The sequence below is a fragment of the Pinus tabuliformis genome, chromosome 1_2, assembly GCF_031772625.1.
Source record: "Pinus tabuliformis cultivar Carrire ecotype Pingquan chromosome 1_2, CPIR1, whole genome shotgun sequence".
NCBI classification, from domain to species: domain Eukaryota; kingdom Viridiplantae; phylum Streptophyta; class Pinopsida; order Pinales; family Pinaceae; genus Pinus; species Pinus tabuliformis.
This window is the reverse complement of record NC_142298.1, coordinates 1,143,937,029-1,143,949,784: the sequence shown is the minus strand read 5'-3', so window position 1 is coordinate 1,143,949,784 and position 12,756 is coordinate 1,143,937,029. Positions and strand designations below refer to the sequence as shown.

Below are 12,756 nucleotides of genomic sequence, written 5' to 3'. Positions count from 1 at the left end.
ATGGACATTGAATGGCAATCAGTAGAAGAACATAGAACCAATGTAGCTTCTTATGTAACTTCTGATCATGTGGTTAAATTTTCCAGAGCTGGAAGATTGACAGAGGTGCTGGATTCCATGCACCAGTTTGAAAATGCAGAAGGCATGTGGACATACTTGACTGTCTATAATAACCTGTTGCAGAGATGTGCCAATTCCAGAGCTTTGAAGACGGGCAAGAAAGTTCACGCCCACATCCTGAAAATTAGTTCTTATCTAGACATGTTTGCGAGCAATAACCTCGTCAACATGTATGCCAAATGTGGGAGTTTGATGGACGCATGCCAAGTATTTGACAAAATACCTGAACGAGATGTTATTTCATGGAATACAATAATTTCGGGATATTCCCAGTGTGGTTGGGCTGACGATGCCCTGAAGTTTTTTTGAGCAAATGCAGAAGGCAGACATGAAACCGAATGAATTCACCTTTGGTAGTGCCCTGCGAGTGTCTGCAAGTTTAGCAGCTCTGCAACAAGGTGAACAAATTCATACCCACATCATAAAGACAGGATATGAAGGTGATGTTCACGTGGGAAGTGCGCTCCTTGACATGTATGGAAAATGCGGCAGAACAGACGATTCACAGAGAGATTTTGATGAACTGCCTGAGCCGAATACGGTTTCGTGGAATGCTCTCATAGCAGGATATTCTCAAAACGGTTATGTTGAAGAAGCCCTTGAACAATTCAATCGAATGCAGAGGGGAGGCGCGACTCCTGATCAATCGACCTTTGCCAGTGTTGTTACTTCATTCGCTAGTTCAGAGGCTCCTGAGCAGGTTAGGCAAGTCCATGCTAAGGTTATTGAATATGGACTAGAGTCTGATGTTGTTGTGGGAAATGCGCTTGTCACAGTATATGCCAAATGTGAGCATATCAGGGATGCAGAAATGGTATTTGAGACGATGAATGCACCAGATTTGGTTTCATGGAATGCCATGATCACTGGTTATGCCTACAATGAATATACTGAGCAGGCCCTGAGATTCTTCACTCAAATGAGGCAAATGGGCATGATGATAGACAAATTTACATTAACTAGCATCCTTAGTGCCTGTGGCAACCCAGGAGTCTTGGAGCAAGGGAAGGGTGTCCATGCCCATGCTATGAAAATTGGACTTGAGTCAGAGACACCTGTAAGGAATGCTCTGATCACCATGTATCCCACTTCTGGCTGTGTGGAGGATGCTAGTAAAGTGTTTAACAACACGACTAAACGAGATGTGGTTTCATGGAATGCATTGATTGCAGGCTATGCCCACCATGGGCATGGTGAAGAGGCTTTGAAATTTTACTGTCAAATGCAACATACTTGCACAAGGCAAGACAAGTTTTACCTTTTCCAGTGTCCTGAGGGCATGTGCAAGCCTAGCAGCTTTAGAACAGGGCAAGCAGGTTCATGCCCAGATTGCTCAAACCGGTTTTGTGATGGATGCCTTTGTAGGGAGTGCCATTGTTTACATGTATGGTAAGTGTGGGGTAATAGAGTATGCATGCAAAGTATTTGATGAAACCTCTAAACAGTGTGCAGTATCCTGGAATGCAATGATTGCTGGATATGCACAACATGGGCATTGCAAGAAGGCCCTCCAACTCTTTGAGCAAATGCAAGAGGCAGGCATGAAACCAGACCACATCACTTTTGTTAGTGTTCTTTCTGCATGCAGTCATGCAGTTTTAGTCGATGAAGGGGTCTGCTACTTTAATTCGATGGGATGCAATCATGGCATCCCACCAAGAATGGAACACTATGCCTGTACTGTTGATATTCTTGGATGTGCTGGCCACTTGGAAGAAGCAATGGATTTCATTAACAAAATGTCATTTAAGCCTGATGGTACAGTGTGGCGGACCTTACTTGGTGCTTGTGCAACCTATGGCAATATTGAGCTTGGGATACATGCGGCAAAATATCTCCTTCAGTTAGAGCCATAAGAAGATGTAGCATATGTTCTGATGTCAAATATATATGCTGCAGCTGGCAGGTGGGATGATTGTGCAAAGATGAGAAAAATGATGAGAGAGAAGGGGTTGAAAAAGGAGCCAGGGTGCAGTTGGATTGAGATTAAGAACACAGTTCATACATTTAATGCCGAAGACAGGTCCCATCCACAAACAGAGGAGATATATTTAATATTGGAAGAATTAATGGCAGAAAATGAAGGCGGAGGAGTTCCTTCCACAAGGAGGGTTAGGAGCAGATGGATTCAAAGGCATCGCTGGACAGGGCAATGGAGGACTTTGAGGTTCTCATCTCAGATGCAACCTAGAGAAGTCTGGCATCAAACGTTGAAAGGACAACCTTTGTCAAGAAAGCCACAAAGGTCCCGGGGTAAAAAATTTCCCACGGTTTACTCAGGAACATATACAAACATCTTTTTTTTTAAACATATGACAGTTAATATGCCTGTAAAATGCAACTCTAACATGTCTTTACTCAAGTTTTATTGCTTTCCAAGGCAATAAAGAGGCGTATCATTTTCAATCTAAAAACAAATTGTTATATATATATATATATATATATATATATATATATATATATATATATATAGGGTCATATATTTATATATTAGGATTACAAGTAATTATGAGGGTGTTGTGCCCTACAACAACCCCCCATTTCATATCATTTATATTCACAAAATTACTATGTGAAATGGGTCCCTTTAGAAGTTAATTGGTATCAATAGCGCATTATTTGTAAAAGGTCCGCAAACTAAATGAATACATTATATAAAACCTTTTGAAAAACCCATTTTTGATCAAATAAAACAATCTTTTATCATTGCGATAAAGCGATCGCAAGATCGCATATCGCAATGGCATAGAAAACACAAATAAGTGGCACATTGGTCTCCGCCGATGCGATTTCGCTATCGGCTATCGGCAATACCCTATGCACATTTTAAAACGCTCCCATGCCATTAGCCCCGATGCGATGCGCAATCGGCGATCGGCGATACTTTATATGCAGTCTAAGCACCTTAAGTCATTCACCCCGACGCAATGCGATATCGCAATCGGCAATCGGCAATATCCTATGCACAATAATAAGGCGCCGAGGTCATACCCCCGATGCAATGCGATATCAGCAATCGGCGGTCGACGATACACTATCTATGCACATTGCTATGCCCATTCACTCCGATGCGATGTGATTTCGCTAGCGGTCGGGGGTATGCTATCCATATGTTTATATAACACCTACTCTCCCGATGCGATGCGATATCGCTATCGACGAGCGGGGTTTCAAAATTGCCAACTTGAAAGGATTTAAGTGTTGGATTTCAGAGATCTGTGGTTTGTGCTTTTTAAATTTTTGACCGGAGAATCCATAGTAATGGAGTTTTTACACCAACGTTTCAAATCCCAAATGGGATCCATCATCAGGGTAAAGAGAAAGATGATAAAAGAAGAGTCAGATGGAGGAAATAAATACTCAAGAGGGAGGAATTTTAGAGGCAAAGCACAGGTCGGCCAGAAAGATTTAAAATGAAACCTAATTTTAATTTTAATTTTTAATTTTTATAAATTAATATTATTTATTTAATACCTTTAAGACAAAATCTTAAACTAAAATCTAAATTAATATTGATATCTAAAGAACTAAAATGTATATTAATATTAATATCAAAAACTATTATATAACCTAAAATCTATATTGATGTTAAAAACTAAAAACTAATATATATATTAATATTGATATCATAAATCCTATTAATAATAATAAAACCTAATGAATATATAACTTAATATTAATGAAACATGATTACTATATAATTTAATATTTATATAACCTAAAGTCTATACAACTTAATATATATATTAGAATTATATCAAAAACCTAAATCAATATCTAAAAACTAATATATATATTAATATCATAAATCTTTATATATCCTAAAATCTATATAATTTTGTATTTAAAAACTAATATATATTAATATTAATATATATGACTATTTAACCTAAGGACTATATAACCTAATGACTACATATGACTATATAACTTAGTATTAATATATATGAATATATAACTTAATATTAATGTATAAGACAATATAACTTAATATTAATATGTATGACTATATAACTTAATGACAATATAACTTAATATTTTATAAAACTTGACCACTATAAAACTTAATATTTATTTATATAACCTAAACTCTATATAACTTAATATATGATTAGTAATAATATCAATAAAAGCTTAATATCTATATCAAAATCTAAATAAATTAATAATAATGAATAAACTAAATTCTATATTAATTCATTATTAAAATCTAGACTGCATTAGAACATACATTAATTTAGAACATACATTAATGCCTAAATCCAACCATGAAGTTATATTAATAATTAGAGCTTTTAATAGAATATAAATAACCTAATGACAAGATTAATATTAAAATTATTAAAATTATTAAAATCAAAAAATATCTATAATAATATTTATATTTAATATGTAAACCTATATTAATATCTATGTTAATAACTATCTTACCTGTTTGACAACCTACCTGTTTGACAACCTACCTGTTTGACAACTTACCTGGGGCCAGGCTGACGTTTCTTGATTTCACTGATCAGGGGAAGCCAGCTTCCGCTAATCTCCAAACCGCTGTCTCTGTTCAGATTACAAGGATGCTTCAAGATTTCGAGGGCTTCTCTGATTTTCCGTCTCTGATGCTGCTCTTCTCTTGCGATAATTGATGCGTTTTCTAAGCAGATGTGGTGTTTAGTCTTCAAGGAGTGCTCTGCCAAGGCTGAGGTACGAGATCTTCCATTTCTGATGTCAGCGCCATGTTCTTTAAGTCTTGTCTGGAGGGAGCAACTAGTTTCACCTATGTAGCTTTTTCCACACGAACAGTCTATTTTATAGACTCCTTTAAGCTGTTGTTTGTCAATATCATCCTTAACAGATTTTAAACTTTGTCTGATGGTACCAGGAGCTGAGAATTGAGTTAGAATGTTTTTCTTTCTTAGGATCTTTGCCATTTTATCTGTGACCCCATGGATATAAGGTAGAAAAACCTTACCACCATGAGGTTGATCCTCCTCTTTAGGTTTGGGAGAGGACAACCTCCTTTCAGCTTTCTTTATGGCTTTTTTAATCTCATGATCCTTGTAGCCTAAATTTCTGAAAGTTGAAACTAAATGCCTCTTCTCTTCATTTATATGTTCTGAGTCAGAAATACGGAGGGCTCTAATGGCAAGAGTGTTCAGAACGCCAAGCTTTTGGGCTGGGTGATGGTGGGAATCCGCATGAAGGTAGCTTTCCGTGTGAGTTGATTTCCTGAAAACCTTATGGCCCAACGAGCCATCCTCTTTTCTGATGACAAGAATGTCCAAGAAAGGGATGCACATATTTTCTTCAAGCTCCATAGTGAATTTTATACCAGGGGAGATGGAGTTAAGGTGATTGAAAAACTTGTCGAGTTCTGCTTTACCATGGGTCCATTTTATATTGGTGTCATCGACAAAGCGCTTCCACCATGCTAGTTTTAAAGGATAAGATTCCAAGGCCTTCTTCTCAAAATATTCCATGTATAAGTTGGCCACAATTGGCGAAAGGGGTGATCCCATTGCTACACCAGATGTCTGTTCATAAAATGTTCCTTGGAATGTGAATACAGTTGACCTTAAACAGACTTCAGCCAGCTTTGCGGTCTCTGGATCAGTGACACTTCTTATGACCTGAATGGCTTCATCAAGAGGAATCTTCGTGAATAAGGAAACCACGTCAAAGCTCACAAGGATGTCATCCTTTTCCATTCTTTCATTTTTAATCAGATTCACAAAGTCGTGTGAGTCTTTAATGAAGGAGTCAGTATTTCCAACCAGGGGCTTTAGAGTCTTGGCAACATATTTAGCAAGCTCATAGGTTGGGGAGCCAATGGTATTAACTATCGGTCTCAGGGGGACCCCCTCCTTATGGATCTTGGGTAATCCATAGATTCTAGGAATGGTTTCACATGAGGGGGTTAATTTCTTCTTCAATTTTTCCTCAAGGTTGGAATCTGAGATAATCTTTTTTACATCCTTCATAATCTTGGCCATGGGATTACCGTTCAGCTTCTTGTAACTGCCACAATTTAGGTGATCATTCATTTTCTTAACATAGTCCTCTTTATCAAGGATAACCGCTGCTCCTCCTTTATCTGCTTTAAGAACAACTATCTTGTCATTATTTCGTAAGGATCTGAAAGCCTCTTGCTCTTCCTTACTCAAGTTACTTTTGGGAGTCTTGGCTTTTCTCATGATGAGGGAAAACTCTTGTCTTAATGCCTCTTTGTCTTCAAGAGGGAGGTTGCTAATCCCATCTTCAATGCTACAAATCATCTTTTCAATGGGGAGGCTTTTAGGGGCCATTGCAAACCCCATCCCCTTGCTGAGAATATTAACGGCAAACTGGTCAAGAACCTCGGAAGACAGGTTAACTACTTTTCTTTTTGATGTTGATGTTGATCCATAAGAGTTTTCGCCAGCATCCTTGTCACCCTTGCTCAGCATATTGCATCTTGCCACATCTTTTTGGATAAAACTGCCATGCGCATCTTCTCTGGAGACCTGCACCCTTTCGATACTATTCATGTCAACATTGTCTTCATTCTTTTCATTTTCGGCCCTGCCCAGGTAATTATCACAATCTATGATGATCATATTCATTTCTTCATGACCTAAAAACACTTCTGCGCTTTTACTGACACACTCATTATATTTATTCGAATTTCCATTTAAATTTTTATTAGAATTTACATTTAAATTTTCTGGATTTATTACACAGCTGTTCTTAATACCAATTTCACCTGAGCTGAGACCTATCTCCTCTGCGTTATCAATATCTATACCTGAATTGTTAAACAGGTTGTTTTCGTTTACCACCACCGTTTCTATGCTAACTGTTTGCTGATCCCAATGCTGGAGATGCGCATCCGTATTGACACATTCTTTATATTTATTCGAATTGACATATTCATTATCTTTTCCATTTAAATTTTTATTCGAATTTTCATTTACATAGCTGTTCCCGACGCCCGATTATGATATAGCGCGGATTTCAAAAAGCCTTTAAATGGAGGGATTTTACGATCCATTCATATTTAAAGCCTGATCCCTTAAATAATCGATCACCTGCACTCAACCGCCAAAATATCCATAGCACGCTTAAGCGGGCCATTCGGCCGAATAATGGTGTAATGAGCATTTAAGGGGTGGCAGGTCTTAAACGGCCATTTAATGTATCTGTAAGATCTTCCCATGGATTGTATCCGCAGCCATTTTTAAGAGTTAATCTCTCAGCACGCTTTGATCAATATATCTTTCCCGTATTGGATTTTCATCAGCATATCTCTGTGTTACGTTTATTTTCGCCGCTATGCAGAATTCATCCATAGAAGGAAGCTCAAGAAAGATGGGGAAGAAATCCAAGAAGACCACGGGCGCTTCCGCTACACCAGCTACAAGACAAGCTGTCGTGGACAAAAAGAAGGGCTTGATATCTGATACTACATGTACGGGTCTTACCAGAGTTACTTGGCAAGGCACTTACAACCTCATTGAAGCCAAAGAACCAGTAAAGACAATAGTAGAAGCTAGTGTGGATTTACTTCGGAAGTCTGAGAGTACTCTCAAGGATTTAGCCGACTCTTTCCTTCACAGGATAGCTGCCAGGGAGCAAATTCTCCCATATACAGACGTCGTGCGATGGGCGATTGAAGAAATCCCAATCTTGGATAGAACTTTGAGCACCAGAGACGGGAGAATTTTCGGATCATTCAGGGCGGATGATCTAAGGCAAATGTATCATTTGCCCGAACCAGAGAAGATATATAATAAGGCGTTCCTGGAGAAGTTTGCAAACGAAAACAAAGTTGAATCCGAACCCATCCGGGATTGGAGACAAAATCCAGCAAAACACAAAAACGAATCTTCCGGTAAGTACTCGGTTGATTCTCTGGCTTCTCCTTATTGCTATGCGGGAATAATGATGTGTAGATTATGGGGATTGCATGATTCTGCTAATTTTACCATAGAAATGGTTCCTCTAATGGAAGCATCAGTGAACAGTATAATTATGGATTGGGCCACTATCCTTTCTGACAAATTAGCACAAGCTGTGCTTGAGTTTAGAAGCAAGACCCGTATTTCTGAAAGGGTAATTCCCCCATTTTATTATAGTGCTTATATTCTAGATACCCTCTATTTTAACTCTGAATTCCCCGTACTCAGCTGGAGGTGGACTACACAAGACCCCTCGCCTATTCATATATATCACCAGAAATTGTGGAAATCTTCTTATAAACATCATCTATACCAAGTCTGTAATGGCTTTATGTTGCCTATTTATTATTCCATTTTTGATAGACCTGCTCCCAAGATTTCCTATCAAGCCGGAATTGATTTAACTGGAATAGGTAGATGGTTTGGAGAGGAGAGGTTTACCTACATAAAAGTTTTTGGCAGCCAAGCCAGACCCCATGTCCTCCCTTTGTACATACCGGATAAACTGCTAGCGAGGGAAATTTTTTACCAAATCATTGCAGAGAGTGTTACACAAACGCTCAAGAAGAATAAGAAGCAAGGTTGGCCCTCTTTTCCTTTGAGGTGTGGTGTATATACCCTGCATGACCTCAAACATGCAGAAAAGGAAGCCACAAAAATTCAATCCTTGACTCTGTCGACTCTCCCAAATAGGCATTTCGATCCAAATAAAGTTGCCTATAATGCATTAGAACAGGCAAAACTGACAAGATTTGATCATAAGGAAGATATCTTTGATGACCTGTTCTCCTCAGCAGAGTCAATAAGTCAGGTTAGATCATTCGCCATAGAGAAGTATAATGATGAAGGGTTGACTGAATTTAATAAACTTAGAGAACAGAGGTTGCAAACTCTGCCTCTAGATTTACTAGCAACAACCCCAGCGACATCATCAAGCGAGCCTAGTCGGCAGCAGTCAAAGGAACCTCCTATTATAACAAAGGATCAGAGGAAAGAACAGGAGGAAAGGCAGAGGAAAGAACAGGAAGAAAAGCAGAAGAGAGCACAAGAGGAAAGACAGAGGAAAGAGATAGAGGAACAAAAAATGAAAGAGCAAGAGGAAAGACAAAGGAAAGAACAAGAGGAGCAATAGAAGAAAAAGCAGGAAGAAGTGCAGAAGGAGTCCGAAGCCGAAAATCAAAAACAAACCACCATTGATGTCAATATAGATACTCGTATTGACCCTAAATTGCTCCAGGAATGGAAGCAATTTGACTCTATCATCAGTGGGTTGGAATGTTCCAAGGATACGGACACTTCCAAGACAAACGATACACAGGACATCACTTCACCTCAGGTTCTAAGTGGAACTAGCAGCCCACCCATTTCTAAGGATGTTGAAGTAATACCAAAAGACCCCTCCGACCAAATCATTCTCCAGGTAGAAGATATTCCTCCCCTGGATGTTTTCTACAGCCCGAGGCATAGAGAAGTGGTAAAACGACAAAGGAAAAGAAGGAAGATTGATCAACCTTCCCTTTTCCCAGAACAAACTGTTACAGGCAGCGTGGTTTGGAAGGAGGAATTCGACCCCTCCGATGACCTAACAAAATTGTCGCAGTATGCGGGAGCCTATTCGGCAGCGACAATCGATAAGGCATCGAAGGTAAGTCTTTTACTGAAAACTAAGGACCAAGAAATTTTCGCATTACAGGCAGAGTTGGCTGAGACAAAGCAGCAGGCAGAGCAGGCAGAGCAGCAATTGTTGACACAACAGCAATTGAACGGTCAATTAACTCAGCAATTGCAGGCAGAAAATCAAAGGATCGACCAAAGCGCGATCCAGAAACAGAAAGAATTATCAGAGGCATTGGCACAATTAAGGGCGGCAAACGAGCAAATGATGAAAACAAAGGATGAGCAAATCGCTCAATTGTCATCGCAGCTCGAAAGAATAAAGGGCGCTCCACAAGTGGATGAATTCAGAGAAGAAGCATTGCAAATAAACACTGCATTAATATCCCAAATTAGGCTCCTGTGTCAACAAATCGCTCAGGCAGAGCCACTGTGTGAGCTAACGACATCCATAAATCAGCAAGTAGAGAAGGCCAGAAATGAATTAGATCAAGCCGAAGAGATCATAACTGCCTTTCTTGACTGGCAAGACTCTGATCAAGGGAGAGCAGCAAATTTGCCCAGGATCTTAGAAACACATAAAGATATACTCTTCACAGAGTGGCAGACTCAGGTGATGAAAGCAGAGAGGGCGGCTTCAAGATGCAAGTCAACTTCCAGCAATCTAGTTGAACTAGTTAACAACACTCTCTACTTAGCAAATATGATTTCCCAATGTACACCAGGAAAGATGACAACAATAAACACATTGGAGCAATCATGTTATCCTGATTTAGAGGAAAAGGGGAGATTAATCGTTGGGATTAACAGTTTAACCTTCGAGGCATATTGGCTCTTCCTGATTAAGCCGCATACACAGAGAGCCGCCCTTAAGTGCCTAACAGATGCAATCGGGTATATAATTCTCGATATTCAAGATGCCACCTATGCCGCCCAGCTCATTTCGCGCCTCAACAAACCTCCTGAAGTAGAGCCAATGCTTGCGATAAGTCAGCTCAGATTTAAAGGCAAGCAGCCTACTTGATGAATCATGCCGCCGATTGCCAGATCGCTGAGGGAAATAGGATCAAAATTTATTGATACCAATTTAGTAGGATTTTAGTTTAATAGATATTTAGATTAATTTAGTATTTATAGACCCTTTCATTGTTTTGGAAAGGGTCGTAAAGTTTTGTACCAGACTTAAAAGACTGAAGTTTGCACTATTGTGCTTCAGTCAATATTCTTTTATGAAACTGGACCAGTTGTTCTTAATTCGACAAGGAAGCTTTTTATGCAATTGTGCACTATTGTCTTTGTTGAGAATGTTTTTGCGTTGAAGGAAGAACTACAAGTAGCGATTGATATTGGGAGTGTCAAGTAGCTCATATGCTATTTCTATCTATGTCTGAATTCATTCCTTTCATATGAATTGCTATGTGATTATTATTGCTATTATTGATTATATGCATGCGCTGTAATAGCAGATCTATATTCATTCCACTATTGGATGTTTTATGATGTGCCTTTCTTTTTAATCATGTATATGTCAATGATATAAATGCTAAGTGTGGTAATATCGCTTTAATCACTTTTCTTAACTATTTAAGCATAGTAATCATGAATGAAATAATGTCTATGTCTGTTAAATAGAGTCATCTATATGCCTGTTTATAGACACAGATCATCAAGCGCTGCACTTTAAAGCTCAAATAAGTTCCCGGGATAGATCATAATTTATGTATTCTTGTTAATATTTTAGTTATTCGCTTATCGCTAGCTTAGTTTATAAATCATCCATTCATCCCGTTTATCCACTTTTGGGAAATTGGTCCCATTATCCCCAGTCGGAGCCACTATTCCAAACAGAAAAGGAGCTATACTAAGGTCCGGACCGGGTGGTTATCCCCAATGTTGTTGCAGCGATTTTCGAGGCAACAACATTTTTGGCGCTAGAAGGAGGGCCCGACTGTGAATGGCAAACAAACCCAAATCTGCAAGCCATTCTAAGAGTAATTCTCCCTCCGAATCCCCTCGAACTTCTCATCTGCATGCTGGTTCTCCAGTATCCAAACAAGAAGAAGAGGAATCAACTACCACTGCTCAAACCCATCATACTCCAGAACAATTAAGTCTTGAATCACCTGAAGTCCAGTCTCTTATCCACAAACTTCAGAGCTTCTCGATTTCACCACAGAAATCTAAGGTATCACAAAGCAGTGCGACTTCGCAGTTCAATTTACCTCACCCTCTCACCAGACTTCAGAGCGAAAAGCTCGGTATTGAACCCACTGAGTTCCCTTTACCCAAAAGGAAAAAGGCGAAGAAAAATACTGAAGGATCTGATAGTGAAGAGCTTTCATCCACATTCTCAATTTCAACTTCTCATCTGCAAAGTCAACCATCCACTCCCCCATTACATATTGTCGTTCACCAAGGATTAGAAGCTTCAACATCCCAACCTGCTCATTCCTCAACATTATTTCCTTCCCAAACATCTGGAGTTCCAGCAGTAGTATCAACTACTACTGCTATTATAATGGCAGATCCATGGACCAGACCTGGTGCAGTCAATATGCCTGCACCATTGCATCCATTACCAGATCTTCCTGAAAAATGGCTACCCAAGTTTAATCCAGATAATGGGACCCAGGCTGAGGAACACATCAATAATTTCATGTTGGCAGTCAACTTGAAAGGAGTAACAGAAGAAGATGTTGTTGTTAGGCTTTTCCCTTATACCTTGCAAGGATCAGCAGGATCCTGGTATTTTTCCCTACCATCTGGTTCCATTACCAGTTGGAACACTTGCCAAGAGCAGTTTCTTACCAAATATGGAGATGATAGGTCTTTGGCTACCCTAATAAATGACCTCTCCAATTTGAGAATAGAGCATAGGGAACCAATTAAAGAATTTAATGCTCGCTTCAATAAACTCCTAAACAAAATCCCTACAGCCTCCAAACCAAGTGAACAAATTCGGAGCGAATGGTATATAACAGCTCTGCCTGCCAATATAGCCATTTTTGTAGACAGGGCTGGGAAACCTACCTTAGCCGAAAACATGAAAGAAGCGCTTGCTGTGGAGAAACGCATCAATGCCCTGGAAAAG

General features: G+C 39.2%; 1 pseudogene; it reads left to right on the top strand.

The window, feature by feature from the left end:
- Window positions 1–2,507, top strand: LOC149210245 (putative pentatricopeptide repeat-containing protein At3g25970 pseudogene; annotated as a pseudogene).
- Window positions 2,508–12,756: the final 10,249 nt, after the last annotated feature.